This window comes from Pipistrellus kuhlii, unplaced genomic scaffold (assembly GCF_014108245.1).
Source record: "Pipistrellus kuhlii isolate mPipKuh1 unplaced genomic scaffold, mPipKuh1.p scaffold_m20_p_4, whole genome shotgun sequence".
NCBI lineage: Eukaryota > Metazoa > Chordata > Mammalia > Chiroptera > Vespertilionidae > Pipistrellus > Pipistrellus kuhlii.
Window position 1 is genome coordinate 7,079,393 of NW_023425540.1, and position 9,988 is coordinate 7,089,380.

Here is a 9,988-nt window from a genome sequence, read left to right on the forward strand (position 1 = left end):
CAAGTGTTTGTGAAGTTGGCTAGTTAGCCATCAGGCTCCAAGTCCCAGGCTCATCCTGAGGTAGAGATTTTGCAAAGCAATACACACACACACACACACACACACACACACACACACACAGTCTTAGCATATCATACATTCTATTATTACCAAATTATGTGTATAATATAAATATTCAGGGGTTTTTTAGTTTAGTTTTGGTTTTATTTGTTTGTTAATCCTCACATGAGGATATTTTCCCATTGATTTTTAGAGAGCATAGAAGAGACGGAGATATAGAGAGAAACACCAATGTGAAAGAGACACATCAATTGGTTGCCTCCCATATGCTCCCTGACCGGGGCCAGAGATCAAATCTGTAACTCAGGTACGTGACCAGGTGGAACCCAGATCCTTTCAGTCCACAGACTGACACTCTATCCACTGAGCCAAACTAGCTAGGGCTATATTTCAGCGTTAGCCCCTCATACTACTGCACATGCTCTTCCCTACGTTCAGATTGCTCCTCTATGTGTGTTCTTCCTAATAGGTTTCTAGTCAGTCTTGGAACTGCTGCTTAAACATCATCTATCTAAGATCTTTCCCAGTCCTTCCTTGCCCACAGCAGAACTAATCTCTTCCTTCATTTGATTTCTGTGCCTGTTAATACTTATATGTTTACATATATCACATTGGCAGAGATACTGCCAGCTTGGACTGAGATGGACAGAGAGAATACATAATGAAAAAAAACTTCTATAAGCAGGAAGTGGGCTGCAAAAAAAATGGTTCAGAGGTTGGAAATAAGAGCAGAGAGTGGAGCCAGGAGCCATGAAAATTTATTTCCAGGCCTTGATTCCTAATGAAGAACTGTAACCTGCGCCCAGCTGGATTTCAGAATTGCCATGAGCCAAGGACTCCTATGAACATTCCATTCTCCCTAGTTAGCAGCCTGGGCTACAGTGGTTAGGCCAATCCCAGGCCCCCACTGTAGGCTTGCTGAGGGAGGACCAGCTAACTTGTCTCTTCAGCTGAGCATCGACCTATGAACCAGGAGATCAAGGTCCAATTCCTGGTCAGTTGGAGCATGCCATATTGCCGATCAATGATTCTCTCTCATCATTGATGTTTCTATCTCTCTCTCTCTCCCTCTTCCTCTCTGAATTCAATAAAGATGTATTTTTAAAAAAATAAAGAAACAAAAGTCAAAACCAAAAAGGATAAATTTAATAAAAAGTCATATTTTTAAATTTTTAAAACAAAAGCAGATTCGAAGACTAAATATCATATGAATTTCAATTCATATAATATTTCATCAATTCTCCAAAATAAGAAAAAACTTTGTGGGGTGAACAAAAGGAGAGGAAGCCTTGGGGTCCAGGCAGTTTGGTCCTCTGGCCAGACACCTAGGGGACTGGTCACCTGGAGCAAGGTGCCCCATTCACACAAAGGTCGCTCAGATCCTGGATCCGGTTCAGGTAGGTTGAGAAAAGGGCTTAAGGAAATCCCAAATAATGACAAGCCAAGCAATGAAATGTGCTGCTTCATTGACACCCAGGAACAAGGTACTAGAATGACAGCCTGGTCAACATTCACTAAAGTGCTGTCAGTGCAACACTTGCCCGCTGTCTTCCTGGCAAAGACAGCGATGGGCCTTCCAATTCTCCAGTCTGCAGAAACACAAGTGCCTTCCCTGAGCCCCAGAGTATAGATCCGACAATCCCAATAACCTCCCAGTCACTTCTACACCAGCGAACAGACATCAGCCATAGAGATGTTCTCCAATCCCTCTCTACTTACAGATAAGAAAACAGGTCTGGGACAGGCTTCTCCTTTTAGGCCACAAAATCATTTTAAGCCACAACTAAGAAAGTTAACTACCCTCCTTTCTTTAGCTTTCTGATGACCCCTCTGAATATATACATCTGAATTACTGCACATACAGGGGTGACCAAAAGCAGGCTTGTTGGTGGTGAAAAGGGGTTCCTGTGGTGTCAGGAGAAAGGAATTTCAAAGCATACACATATGGAAGAAGTTTAAGTATAGGGGCGAGATTTATTGGGGTGAAGGGAAATAATATGCCCTCAAGGATGTACAAGGAGGGCAGGCTCTAGGAGGAGCTGCTCGGAGATACCTGGTACTCCTCCATACATCTTCTTGGTTTCCAGGAATGAGCAGGCTTTCTTTCAACTCGCCAACCCACTTGCAAAGGGAAGGCCCTCCCTCAACCAATCCCTTTCCTGGGCCTTCCATGCTCTTATCTAATCTGATTATTTCCCCTATGCGATACCTCCCCTTTATGGTTGCCATCTTAGCTTCTGCTCAAGTGGCCAGCAGAGGAATTTCCCCACACCTGTTCTCTCCACCACCACCAATAATCCCTGTACCTACCTGCTAGCGAATTGTGAGTTGCTCAGGGATTAAGTCCCAAGGGCAGAGGATGCAACAGACCCTTGAGGAACTTGTGAATACTACAGCTTCCCAGCAAATCAGGTTTAATGTCCAATTCGGCTCCTCGATTATTAGACTTAATGTTTGATTCCATTTGCTCCCTTGCTTTATTAATACTAACTACCTCCCTGTGCTAACAGGTTTACAGTTGTGAGCATGCAAAACAGTTTATTCTTGTATTATTATATATTAATTATTGTATTATTTTCTTTTTATATACTTTTTATCTATTTCAGAGAGGAACAGAGAGGGGGAAAGAGTGATAGAAACATCAATGATGAGAGAGAGTCATTGACTGGCTGCTTCCTGCATGCCCTATACCAGGCATTGAGCCCACCACCCAACCATGTTCCCTGAGTGGAAATCATACTGTGACCTCCTGGCTCATAGGGTGACGTTCAACCCTTGAGCCACACCAGTTGGGCTCCTACCTTATTAGCAGTTGATGACACAAAGGCTTTCCTTTCAGCTTTGTTCTTAGCTGCACTGAAGACTTCTAGATGGAACTCCATAACTGCCTTAGATCTGTGGGTGTACCTGTGAGAAAATGTAGAACTAATTTACCACTTAGTCATTCTCTCTCTCTCTCTCTCTCTCTCTCTCTCTCTCTCTCTCTCTCTCTCTCTTTCTCTCTCTCTCTCTCTCTCTCTCTCTCTCTCTCTCTCTCTCTCTCTCTCTGACTCCCTCCCTCACTTCCTCCGGGATTCTTCCCTGCCTTCCTCCTTATTTCCTCTCTTTCCAGATCTTCCACTATTCAAATGCTTAATCTTTAGCATTTTTACCTTTAAGCATTTGTTTTATCATAAGATAATACCCATCGCTACTAAATTAATGCTTTAGAGCCAAATTATATTAATATCTCTTTGTAGTGCGTTTTCAAATAAAATTAAGAACTAAGACTTAAAACAAAACAAAAAATGCTGTAATATCTTCAGTATTCATGTTAATAAAATTAAATATCTCATTAGTAAGGAAAAATGCTTATGTATTAAGAACACGGTATTCCTTGTTCAGCCAGTGTTGCTCAGTGGTTGTACATCAACTTTGAACCAGGAGGTTATGGTTTGATTCCTGGTCAGGACACATGCCCAGATTTTGGCTCAATCCCCAACAGGGAGTATTCAGAAGGCAACCAGTCAATGCTTCTCATCACTGATGTTTCTATCTCTCTCTCCTCCTGTCTGTTTCTTTCTAAAATCAATAAAAATATTTTTTTTAAATGAACAAGGTGTTCCCTCACCCAACCATGCATCAATTCACAGACCTTCTTGAGTATATTACTCTTAAATACTTATTTTTCCCAACAATCAAGATTTTACTATATTCTTCCTCCATACCTGACAATAGTTATCAAGTTATAGAGTGAAGTTTTATCCTGTAGAATGCTTGTGTTACCATCATAACTAGTTAGCTTAATGATATGAATAATAGGAAGAAAGCAAAGGGAAGGCCAGACATTATAAGCACAGTCATCTGGGCAGTCTCACCAGGAAGCTGCAACTTCATGCTCCACAGGGAACCCCGGCCCTTCCTTGCAAAGCACTGGGGAAGGGTTCGCCAAAGGGTGAAATAGATCCTGTGCAGGGAAGGCAGGCTGACGTAGGAAAGATGCTTGCCAGTCAGTCTAGCACGAGGAACCATGGATTGGCTAAAGGGGTGGAGCCAATGCAAATGTGTGAAAATCTAGAAATACATAATCCCCAGACAAAGGAATCCTCTCTTTCTTGTTCTTTTTTGCTTCACTCCTGCTTCCTTGCACTCGCCATGCTCTCTCCATAGCCATGTGGCACTGAAGGTAGGCCAATAGTAGGCAAAGCGCAGCTCGAGAGCCACATGCGGTTCTTTGGCCCCTTGAGTGCGACTCTTCCACAAAATACCACTTAAGGGCATGCAGGTACAGTGCGATTGAAACTTTGTGGCTGATGCACAGAAGTCGGTTTTCAGCTCTCAAAAGAAATTTCAATCGTTGTCTGTTGATATTTGGCTCTGTTGACTAATGAGGTTGCCGACTACTGGCGTAGGCCATGCAGATCCCACATGCAATGGACTGCAGCTGGGAACACAAGCTAAGCTAGCCAGAGGCTGGACTGCACTGCGCAAATATGGAGCAGAAACCCTGGGCAATAGCTTTGATCTCAGCCATGTTGAAGACAAAACGGGACTTCTTCCATGGAGAGACAGAGGGAAACGGGGCCTTGAAGGGAAATCCCCTTCAGTTACATGACCAATAAGGCTTTCCACAACACCTCATCTTCCGGTGGGGGCCTCAGGAAAGGCTTGTTCCCATGGCACCGAAAGAAGCCTACGTCTGCCAGCAGGAGGTGGGGACACAGAGAACACCCCACCAATAACGCTTTTTATTCAAAAATGTTTATTAACTGGAAAACAGTTCTGAGGTCCCAAACACTGGAGGTCAGAAAAACATCTAAGAAAATGACTCAGCTCTCGCAAGTGTCCGTGTTGAACACTGATGCACTGCAGAGAAATCAGCCCAAACAAGCCCAGTTATTTGACTTATTTAAGGTAGGTACACACTGAGACTAAACATTGAGTTTTCTCCTCTCTCTGGTTGTAGAGTCAATTGAGCACTGCCTTGCATTCATAATCGAGAACTGAATAACATTCTATCCTTTTGGCAAAGGAGATTAGCAGAAGTTCAACTTGTATAAATACAACTAAAAATATGTATTCTATCAATAGCTCTAGCCAGTTTGGCTCAGCAGAAAAAGCATGGACCTACAGACCAAAGGGTTCTGGGTTCATTTCCAGTCAAGGGCACATACCTTGGTTGCAGGCTCCTCCCTGGCCCAGGCCCTGGGTGGGGCTTGTGCAGGAGGCAACCAATTATTGTGTTTCTTTCACATCCATGTTTCTCTTTGTCTTCCCCTCTCTCTCTCTCACTCTCTCTAAAAATTAATGGAAAAATATCCTCAGGTAGGAATTAACAAAAAATAATTACATATATCTATTCTACTTTACACAAGTGAGAATTATGGTAGTGCACAAGCATCAAGGACAAAAGATAAAACAGATATAAGTAATAAAATTTTTATCCTTTAGGGAAATAATACCCAAAGGACTCCATTATTTATAGGAAACTGTATGCCATTGGTTTAAATGAATCCATTTCCCAAATATTCATTTTATGTGTGTTTAAACATCATAAAGTATCTACTGAATAAAGTAAATTTAGGTTTTAATAGTTACAATTCATCTTTTTCAGTCATTTACTCCCTGCTTGGCTTCCCACATTATATGTGAGTTATTGAAAGATTTAGCTAGTTCATTAAGAGCTGAAAACATTCAGACTAAAACGTCACAGTTTGTCGGGACCGGTTTGGCTCAGTGGATAGAGCATCGGCCTGCGGACTGAAGGGTCCCGGGTTCGATTCCGGTCAAGGGCATGTGACTTGGTTGTGGGCACATCCCCTGTGGGGAGTGTGCAAGAGGCAGCTGGTCGATGTTTCTCTCTCATCGACGTTTCTAACTCTCTGTCCCTCTCAATTTCCTCTCTGTGTAAAATCAATAAAATATATTTTAAAAATAAATAAATAAATAATAAATAAAAAATAAAACGTCACAGTTTGACCCAAGTACAATCCATCCCTGCCTCTTCAGTTTGTGTTCTGCTGCTCCCCAAATTGTAAATGTGGGTATTCTGCATGAAGGTGTTTATCACACTGTTAGATACATTCTGGGAATCCTTGAAGTTTCTTTTATAGGTGCATATACTTTGCAGGACCCTTTATTCTAGATTAGATTTTTTTCTAGTTATATGTTTAAAGATCATGGTCTCTCCCTGCTATATACCCCTTTCATATTCTCTTGGCAGAAAGTTTGCCCTCCAACACACACACACACACACACACACACACACACACACACACACACACCTCTGATAGAATTTCCTCATGGCCCTTTCAGAATTGGCCAGGCAAGGAGGACCTCACACCTACCTATGCAGGTTTACAGAAGCACAATATTGGATCTCTTCAAATCAGTTCTGCACATATTGTATGCTAGATCAAGCAATCAAAGAAGTTTCCTTTCTTCTGCCATCCCTTGTAGACTGTTGTTGGGGCCCTGAAGGAAGTGAAGATTAATGATTAGCAATGTCTATAATGAGTATAGAAAGACAAAAAGGGATAGATAATCATCTCCCACTCCCCTTACTTGCATCCCAAAATTTATGCTAATCCTTATTTATGCCCATCCCCACCCCATCTCCATAAAAAAGATGCACCAAATGAATGCAGATTTTCTCAGTGCCTTTACATCCTGATAGAGCTGCAAGTGCAATAATGTCACCTCCCTTGAAGGCATTCCATAGGATTACCTAAAATAAAGATAAGTATAATCCCTGGCACATAGATTATATTTCATTGATGTTTTTTCATGTTACTGACAACACTCTCCACTTTATTGTTGTACATTGCCTCAAAACAAACCAGAAAGTTGCTTTTAGCTGTGTGTTTGTGAACAGAATAAGGTAGGACTTCATAAGGAAGCATTTTATCATTTAAACATCCTAGAGAGAGGAAGATCAGATACATGCAAAAAAAAAAAAAATGAAACTATATCACTAACTTATACTATACACAAAAACAAAATCAAATGGCTAAAGGACTTAAATATAAGATGGGAAACCATAAAAATCCTAAAAGACTTCATAGGCAGCAAACTAGTAGACATATGTCGTAGCAATATCTTTACTGCCACAGCTCCTAGGGCAATGGAAACTAAGGAAAAAATAAACAAATAGGAATACATCAAAACAAAAAGCTTATGCACAGCAAGAGAAACCATCAACAAAACAACAAAAAGCCCACTGCATGGGAGAACATATTTGCCAATGCTATTTCAGATAAGAGTTTAATTTCCAAAATTTACAGAGAACTCATACAACTTAATAAAAGGAAGATAAACAATCCAATCAAAAAATGGGCAAAGGACCTAAGTAGACACTTTTCAAAAGAGGACATACAGAAGGCCAAGAGACATGAAAACATGTTCAAAGTCACTAATCATCCAAGAGATGCAAATCAAAACAACAATGAGATACCATCTCACATCTATCAGAATGGCTATCATCAACAAATCAACAAACGACATGTGCTGGCAAGGATGTGGAGAAAAAAAGGAACTCTCTTGCACTGCAGACTGGTATAGCCACTGTGGAAAATAGTATGGGATTTCCTCAGAAAGTTAAAAATGAAACTCCCATCTGACTCAGTAATCCCACTTCTAGGACTATATCCCAAGAAACCAGAATCACAAATCAGAAATAAAGAAAGGAAGGAAGAAAGGAAGGAAGGAAGGGAGGGAGGGAGGAAGGAAGGGAGGGAGGGAGAAAGAAAGGGAGGAAGGAAATGAAAATTTAAAAAAATAATAATTTAGCTAAAATTCCCCTATTGGTGAATACTTATATTTTAAATTTTTTGTTGATATATATATAAACAAAAAAACAAAAACATTGCCCTAACCAGTTTGGGCAGTGGAAAGAGCGGTGGCCTGCAGACTGAAGGGCCCCAGGTTCAATTTGGGTCAAGGGCATGTACTTTGGTTACAGGCACAGTCCCGGGGGGCGGGGGGGGGGGGGGGGAATTGCAGGAGGTGGCTGATAGATGTTTCTCTCTCATTGATATTTCTGACTCTCTATCCCTCTCCTTTTCTTTCTGTAAAAAAAAAAAATTTAATAATATATATATATATATATATTTTAAAAATAATAATATACAAAGATTCAACAGTAGACTAGAGGATTCTGAGAATCAAATCAACAATTTGAAATATGAGGAAGCAAAAACACCCAACCAGAAGAGCAAAAAGAAAAAAGAATCCAAAAATATTAAGATAGTGTAAGGAGCCTCTGGGACAACTTCCAATGTACCAACAGTCACATTATGGGAGTGCCAGAGAAAGAGAGCAAGATATTGAAAACCTATTTGAAGAAATGACAGAAAACTTCCCCTACCTGATAAAAGAATAGACTTACATGTCAAGGAAGCACAGAGAACCCCAAACAAGAGGAACCCAAAGAGGACTACACCAAAACAAATCATAATTAAAATGCCAAGGGCTAAAGACAAAGAGAGAATCTTAAAAGCTGCAAGAGAAGAGCAGTTTGTTACCTACAAGGAAATGCACATACAACTGTCAGCTGATTTCTCAACAGAAACTATGCATGCCAGAAGGGAGTGGCAAGAAATATTCAAAGTGATGCGTATCAAGAACCTACAACTAAGATTACTCTACCCGGCAAAGCTATCATTTAGAACTGAAGGTCAGATAAAGAGCTTCACAGACAAGAAAAAGCTAAAGGAGTTCATCACCACCAAACCAGTATTATATGAAATGTTGAAGAGTATTCTTTAAAAAGAGGAAGAAAAAGAAAAAGATAAAAGAAAAATATGAACAAAATGGCAACAAGTACATACCTATCAACAAACAATAGAATCTAAAACTCAAAACAAATGAAATCTAATGAACAGAATAAGCTGGTGAATCAGAGGCATGGAAATAGAACAGACTGAGGATTCTCAGAGGGAGGGGCGGGGGGCGGGGGTGGATGATGGGTAGGGAAGATTAAACAAAGACCTTATATGCATATATGCATTACCTACAACACAGACAATAGGGTGGCGAAGGCCTGGGGCAGGGTGGGAACCAGGTAGAGAGGGGCAATGGGGGACAAAAGAGGAATATCTGTAATAATCGCAATAAGGTGTTTTTTTGTTTTTGTTTTTAAGACAAATGCTGTTTGATTCCACTTTAAAATAAATAAATAAATAAATAAATAAATAAATAAATAAATAAATAAGAGCAGGACACCACTTGGGTGTCATGGTCTTCCTCACCACGCAGCTCTGGCTGCGGAGCCATGTCACAGACCGCTCCTGGCAGGGGCAGGAAGTGCTGGAGAACCGCTGCTCCGGCTGACTGGTTGTCTAGGCTGTGATGAGAGTGTTTGTGAAATGCACCGAAGCCCAGAGACGGAAGAGGAGGATCCTGAGGAGGCTCTGGATGAATCAAATTACAGCTGCCCCCCAGGCACATGGCCTGAGTTACCCAGGTTCATTGGGAATTTAATTAAGTGCCAGGTGGAGTTCAACAGGAAAGTGCTGGCTAATCTGGCCATCGATGCACCGAAGACTTTTAAGTCCTTGGCTGCTTTGGCCAAAAGGAGGCGAGAGGGAGGATTTGCTGCTGTCTTGGAGGACGAGGAGGAGCCTGCAGGCATCTTTTCCAGAGAGGACAGCACCACTGAGGGGACACTGACACACCTGCCCTCTGCAGTCACGTGTCTCCCCACCCCCATGATCATGTGATCAAAATTAAAATAGGGGCTAAGAGTCATTTGCCAAAAATGTGTTAAGTTTACTTGCAATAGTGTTACTTTACATTTCAGTAACAGTATGAGAGAAAAGGCCTGTTTGTCTTTCTTGGGACGGACCAGCAGAATCTCATGTAGATTGTGCCAATAAAGCTTGTGTGGTGGTCAAAACAAAAAACAAAAAACAAAAAAAAAACCAGCCCTAACCGGTTTGGCTCAATGGAT

General features: G+C 41.2%; 1 pseudogene; it reads left to right on the top strand.

Moving 5' to 3' along the window:
- The first annotated feature begins 9,273 nt into the window (after positions 1-9,273).
- Positions 9,274-9,758, top strand: LOC118702999 (annotated as a pseudogene).
- Positions 9,759-9,988: the final 230 nt, after the last annotated feature.